We start from the raw sequence: 7,842 nt of genomic DNA, 5'->3' as shown, positions 1-7,842 counted from the left end.
ATGGCATTCAATCTTCTTCCTCTTCATGACATTACTAACAAGCCAAAACGGTATCGTGTGAATGCTGATTTAGAGCAAGAGTATGCAATCGTAAGAGTTGGAACATCCAATCCCAATGTTGTAGATCAACTACGAGGCATCGGGTGCAAAAAGCATTCAGCTTATGGGCAGAGGGTCATATTTACCCGAGCGATCCTCTCACGAATGCATCACCACCGTTTCGCAATGTCACTGAGCTATTGCGCTTTGTAGGTGATGGGAAAGGAGGGCTATTTGGTTACTGCAGTAGATTATATGCTTTGTTCTTCAATGAAATGGAAGCATGGAAGCAACTCTTTGTTTCATACTCTTCTCTGCAAGAAAAGTATGTCAAGGACATTCAAAAAGTCCAAGACGAAGCCAATCAGAAGTGCAAGCAGCTTAATGAAGAAATTGGAAAGCTCACACAGAAAATAAGTCAGCAGAAGGAGGAGCAGGGGCGACGGCTAGACAACTACATTCAACTTCAACACACTGCACATAATATGCGACGTCGAATCGATCATCTCACACACATTCCCCTTGGCTTCCATGTTCGCAAACGCAAGAGACAAGCAATGTCAGTGCCGTCTTCAAGTGGTGGAGCACGGAAGAAATGTATCCGACAGACCAGGTATAGATAGTGGTGTATGCTTGTGTCTTGTATTATAATTTTGCACGATATTGATAAACTTTTTTCTATCCCGCAGGCATTTGGCATGCATGATTATGGGAGTCGATTGCAATGATCAAGCAATAGGACGTACACTTATGCAACACATTGTCAAACCAAAGGAGCTTGTGGAGCTATTGGATGAACCATCCAATGCTAGCATTGCCAAAGTTCTGTGCCACAAGTATTTTTCTGAATTGAGGGAGATTGTGTCACCGCAAGAAATAATGGAGGTGTGTGATAGTGCGGGTATAAGTTTCAAGGCATATGAAGCTTTATACAGAGTCATAACATTAGGACACAAGAAAAGGGGTTATTTAGATTGCTTCCAACTCCTTATAGTGTGAGCCTAGCGAAAAAATGTGCCAACAATGATGTTGCCAATTTATTAGGTGGATTTCGATGTGTACATGATGTCATGCCCTTGGACAACAGCAAATTCTTCTACTACAACAAGTTCAATAATGTGTATATTGACTTGTTGAAACTTCAAGAGTCGATGATCAAATTTTATGGGTTGACACAGGAGGAATGTGATGGTAAAGTCATATTCGTTATGAAGCTGGATGAGTGCTAGGTTGTGAAAGGCCAATGTCTCGAAAGGGTAAGCATTACCTTAATGAACAGGGCCTTGGTGGGCATGGATGTCGAGCTAAATGCCAACGAGAAGGGTAACACATGTTTTGGGGTTCAATCAGAGAATAATATTTGGTGGCTGGCAGCATTTCATCTCCCACATGAAACACATGAGTCCCTCAAGTGGTATTTCAATCACATTCCAATTGTTGACGTAGTTTGACAACAACAAGAAGGTCAAAGATTGCATGTTTCAGGTTTGGGTACTTTCCAAGTTGAATAGGTAGACTCCAATATCTCTTGGAAGACTAATTTTGTAGCAGGTAGAGGGGAGAAGGGGGGGTGGGGTGGGTAGGGGAGCAATGAATTTGCAAACTATGCACAATGGGCGAGGTCAAGACAGAGTCGACGATAAGGATGGGAGTACGATGGTGGTCGATGGTTAGGGAGGAGGGTCTTGTGTAGGGATCAGAATGGGGCCTCTCTGTCTCCACACCTGCCTCTCTGCCTCCACTTCCCCTCTCTCCTCCCTCCTTTCAGTCCCCTCCCCACCTCACCTCTCCGTCCTCCCTCAACCCCTCTCCCCCACCCCCTACCTCACTACTTAGCCCCCTCTCCCCCGCCCTCTACCCCCACCCCCTACCCCCCCCTTTCAGCCCCTCTTCCTCTCCCTCGCCCTCTACCCCCACCCCCCTCCCCCAAACATGCACAATGTTTGCTTACCACTCTTAAGCCTACGTCTCTCACTGGAATATGACCCGAGGTCCTAAGCTACACTTATACTACAAACGATGACACCGATATATCTGTAGGTGACAAAAAGCCTCAGAACCATGCATACTCTGAACACTCTTCTCTTCTTGCAGAAGCCATGGGAAAGATCCAGCATCTTCTATATCCATGATTGAAAAGTTGGCGGTGCATTCTTTAGCCCAAAAGTCATCACATTGCTTACAAAAACACCCAATGTTCTATTACAAATTCCATCTTGTCTTTATCTTCCTCTATGTTTAGAGTGTCTTCAGACAAGTAAAAAACACAAACACATCTCCACTCCTGACAACAAAGTGCCAGTAACCAGAGTATAGTCGGACAATAGACGGACTATAAAAGACTATTATGAGATGTAAAAAGGACAGAGAGGAAATCTTGCAAAAGATAGTATGCTTCTTGTATATTATGTTTTGATAGAGAATACATCAACTCAACAATTCAAACTCTCAACAGGAGCTGATACAAGTTTTTATAGCCATTCGAGATCAGTTCGACTGTTGTAAGGCAACAATAAGTTTCAAAATGTAATAGTCCTAGTCAAAAACATTATGTGGTGGATCAAGCCTAAGGAGTGCTTTTTATTGACAGTTAGAACTATCCCTACAGTTACAAAATGATCCCCATTACCTTGTTCTAATGACTCCCTCTTACCAGAGGTGTATTTAACCTATCCCATGGTTAGTGTTCACGTGGGTGGAGGCTATGCCTTCAACACCTGGCACTTTCGATGGAGAGGCTTTTTCTCAAAAAGTCGGGGACACGAACCCTTCCTCACTGAAAATACTCCTTCAAGTGCACCTTGAAGGTATGTGAAGCATTGAGATCAATCAGTGTTCCCCGAGTGATAACTGGATCTACAGTCTCGGTTTCTTCTTTCTATTTCTGAGTCTTTGGTGTTGCTTCTACTCCTTCGAGCTGTTCATTGGTTATGTTGGGGCTAGCACACATGGAGTGGCTTGGGGTAGCTCTGACTTCTGTGCTAGCATCTTCCTCTTGCTGATCTGTTGTAAGCTTAGGAATCTAGGTCATGAATTCTGTAGGTCATTGAAATTTGTAGAAGTTCCTACTTTCTCTATGTCAAAGATTGTGAGATGATCCTCCAATGGCATTTTCTTTTTTTGGCAATCCTTTGATTTTGCCCTTAAATTCTCCAACTCATAGGCCATGGCCTCGTAGGCATATGCAGCCCATGCAAAAGCATCATATGGTCGTTTTGCTATAGTGAACAGTCTGCCCTTTAAGGTATTCCACATCTCTTGGGATGTCCAGACCAACTGATTTTTCAACTCAAAAAATTCATATTTGCTAAGGAATATGCCATCTACCTCATCGGCCATTTGCTTCAGCTATTGTTCGACATGTTGGAGTGCATGAAGCTGTTGCAGTAACAAAATATTTTTGATTTGAAGGTCATTTTGATTTGCTCCCATATGGTCGAGTTGAACAAAGAATTCATCTTTCATCTCTTGCAGCCATGCTGTCACAGTTGGCATGCAATCTTGTTGTACCTTGACCTGTGCTGTCAGCTTTGCAATATGCTATAAAAGGAGCCCTCCTCTCCCTTGTTCAACATATCTTCCACCATTGAGCCTCATGCTACTATAGATCTAGTCTCCTCAAGCCTCTTCCATGAGCCCTCTCTCTCCCTTGTGTATATATCCTCTTATGTAAACTCTTGAGTCCGTATCTCTCTCTTTCTATGAGTAGCCTTGGAGATCCCACTCCCTCTTGTATGTATGAAACCTCAGCTTCTCCCTTGTGTATGTTGTATTTTGAGTTGCATTTGAGTAGAGCCTCACTTTATTGGTAATGAACGTCACTTCAAGTTATCCAACTTGAGTGTCTCTCCCCTTTTTCCATTGCTTTGTTCTTCTCTCTCTTCCAAAGTTTTCAAAAAGTGCTTTCTCTTCAACCACTCATTGTGCAGACATGTTTTATCCATTTTCTAATCCACAATGAAAGCTCTTCTTGATCTCATTGGCAACCTCTATGGGACTTGGGTCGTTGATGAAGTATGAGTAATCTCCCAAGTCGGCATCAGTAGAAGGAGTAGGTGTTTTTCATGAGACTGTCTGACCCTTTGTTAGTGTTTTGCTCATAACTTCTTGCTTGATGCTTTGATTTTGACAAAGCTTATATCAACGCAAAGATATCTTTAAGATGCATCACCTCATGTGTTCAGTTTCAAATTAAAAAGTTATGAGTCTCTATGTTTGACTATTTATTTTTGAGATAGTTTTTACCCCCTTTGAGTAAAATGTCCATAACCTTTCAACCGCTCCTCTCTTTCTTACGATAATTATATTAGCGGGAATCCCATTTCAAGTTGCATCTCTATATGTACCTGAATCTTTGATATCACATGTCTATTAGAAGTTCTAGGCCTTTGTGTTTGATGACAATTTACAGAGTGTTTTGAGCTACTTGTAGAGGTATCTATGAAGGAGGTGCAATGTTTCCCAAGAACCTACCCATCCGACCCAATCAGCCCTTTCAAACTCCTTGATATATATCAGCTCATGCATATTGAGCCACAACATCTTCTCTCAACAACGTATCACTCTTCTCTTTGGCACAGACTCGCTTGGTGAGATTATGGTCTTCGCTGATCCTTTCCTTCTTTTTGTGCTAAAGTACAACATCACTTGGGATGTTACCATCTTCATTTGCACCTAATGGAAGAATGTGTGGTATGGTCTCTTAGCATGAAAGTTTCTATTTTATTCCCCTTTTCCCAATGCTAAAGATCTTTGTCACTAAGTTTGGAAGTAGTAGGAAGCTAAGAGGTGTGTGAATTTTTAATATCCCCAACTTCATGTCACATCTTTTGGTGGAGATGCCGTGTATGTTTGGTATTGGATCCATCCCACATTACTAAATGGTCATGGTTGTAGTGGATTGCATGTTATGCCTAGTATAGGCATTTGTTTTCCTATGTGATAAAGAGCATGCCTAGAAGAACTCCATTAGAAGAGATTGCAGCCCATTTAAGAGAGCTAGAAGATTGTGAAAGTGATGCTCAAGCTATTCGCATGGTCATCATGATCATATAATTTATGTTTGCACTGTTGAATATGTTGGCGAATTGATAGTTCCATCAAGGACAATGATAGATTGGGGTTTTATTCATGCATTGGAAGCCTGGTGTGAAGAAGAGTTGAGTCTTTGGGTGGTTTTTGACTATAACAATGGAGTGGTGATTCTCAATGCTTTCAACTTCTTTTGCTATGCAAATGATGAAGAGTACAATATCTTGAAGCTATTATGTACACTTCCAATTGTAAGAAGGGTGATTCTTGAATGCATGTATACACAATGTTTTCACGATGCTGGTTGGTCTCTTATTTTTGAAGATTTGGTTGAGGATCACGTTGTGGAGGATTTTAAACAAGTGATTATGCATAATAAGTTGGTCTTGGTATACTAAGATGACCTTGTGGGATCTTGTTTGGATCTTGCTTGGAATATTGTTTGGATCTTGGCGCTTTGTTTTTGTGTTTCATCATGGTGAATATTCCAGTGTATTTGAGGAACCCAAGGGGAAGACCCATAGTCTTATCTTTGGGATTTTGTTTGAGGATACCGGCTTTCTAGATGGTCCATGAAGGATTGGGCAGAGATTTTGCTCGATTTTCTTGAAGGTGTAGCCTTGAGTTGGCATGAGGCCTTGGCAGACTCTACCAAGGAGGACTGGGACCAAGTTGTGGCTGCAATGAAGCTGATATTTAGTGTAGTGGAGTTGCCAAATGCTTTGATGTCGCAGTTAAATTGGTTCTATCAAGGGGAGGGTGAAATGGTCTCTACATTGATAGTCTGATATGAATATTTGTGGGCAAAGTATGAAAGGGTAGCTTTGCAAATTGTGGCATCTGCATCATTGGCCTCTCAAAGTCTTTCAGGGATGGAGCACTTAAAGATGAGCACATTTGTGATGGCTTTAGAGCCTCGTCTTTGCTGAAAATTAATGAGGAAGGATCCAATAGCATATGTGGAGGCACTCTGCCAAGTTTTTTCATATAAATAGAAAATAAAACCAAAGGGAAGATGAGTTAGCTATTGAAGCCATTGCGGTACAAGATGGGGGAGTGGTTTCTTTGGTAGACACTGGATAGCCAGAACTGCAAGATGTTCAGCAATTTGTGGAAGAAGGCATGTTTCCTCAAGGGTTAACTCCACAACAAAAGCAGAGATTAGTAAGGAAGGCTTGCCCCTATACTATTGTTGATGACATTCTTTGTATATTGGGAAAAGAAAAGGTCCTTCATCGGGTGGTCCATCCCATAGAAACTAGGAGAATCCTAGGGATGTGTCATGAATGCTTCCGTCATTTTGCTTCAGCGAGCATAGCTAGGAGAATTCTTAATGCAGGTTACTTTTGGCCATGCCTCCATAAGGATGTATATGAATGGTGTCGAAGTTGGATAGTGTGCCGAAAGTTTGGAAGGCGGCAGTTGTTGATCCTTGGGCCCTTGAAGCCTATTCCAGCATATGGACCTTTTGAGTGGTGGGGGTTGGACCTTGTGGGACCACTCCCTCGCTCATCTTGGGGCAATCATTATTTATTGGTGGCCACATATTATGTGAATCACTGGGTAGAGGCCAAGGGCACAGTCAACAACAAGGCAAGAACAATTGCAAAATTTCTCTTTGACCAAATTTGTTCATGCTTTGGTTGTCCTTGGGAAATTCTCACTGATAGAGAAACCTCTTTTAGAAATGAACTAATTGAAGATGTGGTGCATAAGCTAAAGATAAATCATAGCATGTCCGCACCATACTATCCCCAATGTAATGGCTTGGTTGAGAAAACAAATGGATTGTTGTGCAATTCAATGGGAAAACTTGTAGACACTAAGAAAAGGCATTGGGATAGGTAGTTGGCAAAAGTTTTATGGGCTTATAGAATCACATACAAGCTAGCTATTGGGTTTACACCATTCCAATTAGTGTATGGGATAGAAGCCATTTTGCCCATTGAATTGGAGATACATAGTCTTCGCACTGCTATTGCAAGAATAGAAGGATGCAAAGATGCCTATGCTCAATGCTTGGTATAGTTAGAAGCCTTGGATGAATGCAGATTACAAGCTTTGTAAAACTTGGAAGCTTCCCAAAAAAGGTGCAGGGCTTGTTTTGATACCAAATTACGCAAGAAGAAGGATATCGTAGTAACAGGAGATTGGGTCATGAGATTTGATAGCCATTTGGACACATGGCTAGACAAAAAGCATTGACGATGGGAGGGACCATATAGAGTCAAGAATAATTTCAAAAATGGAACATACTAGCTTGAGGATGTTAACATCAGGGTGATACTTGGACACACCAATGAGTATTAGCTTAAATTCTTCTATTCTCAACCACGTTGAAGGCCAACAGACCCTCTCTATTACTAGAGAGGATCTGCTGGGGGGGGAGAGGAGATGTGATGCCAAAAATTGATATCTTTTCTTTGGCATTGGTGTTGCTTTTCTATATGTTGAATAAGAGTGTGAGTATCAAGTGATAGCCTAGTGGCTCTCACTTATTTTCATTTTCTAAGATATTGTATGGGATTGAGAGGACGAGTGGAATGGATCATTGTAAATACCATGTGTATGAATTATAAATACCTTGGTATGGGGTGAGAGTTATTTGTGTATGGGATATTATGGGGTCTTTTAGAAAATAGAAAGAATGAGTCATATAAGGAGGTGGGTCTCATGTCCATGTGTGCTGAATAATGTAAGAAATAGAGAAGAAATATCACATACCAAGCATGTGGAAGGCATGTGGGGGAGTGTGGAAGAGTGTGGAGTCAA

The 7,842-nt window shown here is 41.6% G+C and overlaps 1 pseudogene; it reads left to right on the top strand.

Moving 5' to 3' along the window:
* LOC147903396 (uncharacterized) lies at positions 1-1,550 on the top strand (annotated as a pseudogene).
* Positions 1,551-7,842: the final 6,292 nt, after the last annotated feature.

The sequence above is a fragment of the Dipteris shenzhenensis genome, chromosome 3 (genome assembly GCF_047967505.1).
Source record: "Dipteris shenzhenensis isolate YYH24624 ecotype China chromosome 3, Dip_SZ_1.0, whole genome shotgun sequence".
NCBI lineage: Eukaryota > Viridiplantae > Streptophyta > Polypodiopsida > Gleicheniales > Dipteridaceae > Dipteris > Dipteris shenzhenensis.
This window is presented reverse-complemented; position numbering and strand designations above follow the sequence as displayed.